The sequence below is a fragment of the Nannospalax galili genome, unplaced genomic scaffold (assembly GCF_000622305.1).
Source record: "Nannospalax galili isolate Female #2095 unplaced genomic scaffold, S.galili_v1.0 scaffold2019, whole genome shotgun sequence".
Lineage (NCBI taxonomy): Eukaryota > Metazoa > Chordata > Mammalia > Rodentia > Spalacidae > Nannospalax > Nannospalax galili.
This window is the reverse complement of record NW_008342625.1, coordinates 144,248-145,971: the sequence shown is the minus strand read 5'-3', so window position 1 is coordinate 145,971 and position 1,724 is coordinate 144,248.

Genomic DNA, 1,724 nt, shown 5'->3' with positions numbered 1-1,724 from the left:
CACCCACCCACACACACACCACCCATACAATCTTTAAAAAAAAAGTATTATCGCGGCTGGAGAGCTGGCTCAGCGGGTAAGAGCACTGCCTGCTCTTGCAGAAGACCCAGTTTCAGTTCTCAGCACCAACATGGCAGCTAACAACTGTCTATAACTCCAGTTCCAGGAAATACAACTTGCTCTTCTGACTTCTGCAGGCATTGTATGACATGGGTGCACTTACATACATGCAGGCAATGCATTCATACACATAAAATAAAATCAATACAGTATTAAAAAAGCATTATCCTGGAGCATGCTGGGTGGGGTAGGGGTGGGATAGAGCCAGGCCCCAATCAGACAGGTCTGGGCTTACCAAGCAGCTCACCGGCTCTGTGCTTTTGGTCTAGTTATTGGTTCTGAGCTTCTTTTCCTCATATGTTGGATGGAGATGTGGACACTTCCTCTCAGGGCAGCTGGGAGGATTACCTGAAACTGCTGAGCACTGGGTGAGCATGAGAGTCCAGCAGGAGTGCTAAGTGCTGGCCAGATGGCCCCTCTACATAGGCAGAGGCCCAGGTGTTGGAAAGTGACAGCATTTGGGGTGAACTAGAATCTCCCTGGCTATAGCCTTGTGCTGTGACAAGTGTCTAGGGGCACAGCATACTGTCAGAGTGGCCTAAAACTGACTGGCATTTGGTTGTCCTCCCCTGGGTCTAATTATCAAAGACCTTGCAGGAACGTCTTACAAGATTTCACCCACACTGATGTCCCCTGAGTCTCCATCACCATTGCTGGGAGCCCCCTACCCCCACCCCCTTGTTACTTCCTCCCCTGGGAATTCAGTCATGCGCTTGCTGGATCTCAGTGTTCCCAGTCTACAGGCATGCGTTGGCTTTCTACCAAGTACCCCAGCCTGCTTCCTTGGCTTTGGGAATATGCAGAAAACATGGGCTTTACCCCTGTGCACTAATTCATGCACACTTTGATTCAGCAGACCTTTGAGTCCACTTATGCCCAAGTCCAAGGTACAGCAGGTGTCACTGGTGACCAAGGCCGTTCATAGCCTCAATAGGCTTGGGTTTAGCAGTGGGCTGGGAATGCTTTTTTTATTTTTTTGAGTCAGAGTCTCTCTGTAGCACCAGCTGGCCTGGAACTCCCTATGTAAACGAGGATGGCCTTGAACTCCCAGAGGTCTGGCTGCCTCTGCCTCCTGAGCTCCTGAGTGCTGGGATTAAAGGTGTGTGCCACCATACCCAGCTTGGGAATGCTTCTTTTAAAAAATATTTTATTTGTTAATTTTTTGTGTATTCATGTTTTGCCTGCATGTATGTAAGTGCACCACATACTTGTAATGCCCTCAGAGGCCAGAAGAGGGTGTTGGATCCCCTGGATCGAACCCGGGTCCTCTGGAAGAGCAGCAAGTGTTCTTAACCCCTGAGCTATCTCTCCAGTCCCCTTGAAATGCTTCTTAATAGTAAAGAGTATAAGCTTACAGTGGAGCACCTGCTTGATGCTTCTGTGTCCCAGGATGGTCAATGTGCCACAACCTTCCCAGGCCATTGGAGAGGGGGGTCTTTGGAGACTTGTGGGAACTGGAGTTAGATTTGAGGTTATGACTTTATAGGCAATGGGTTAGGTAATGGGTGGTGGTGGGGCTATTGATTAAGGTGGGGCTGGAAGGAGAATATGGGGAGGAAAGAGGAGAGAGGACTGGTTTGAGGGGAGAAATCTGGGGAAGAAAA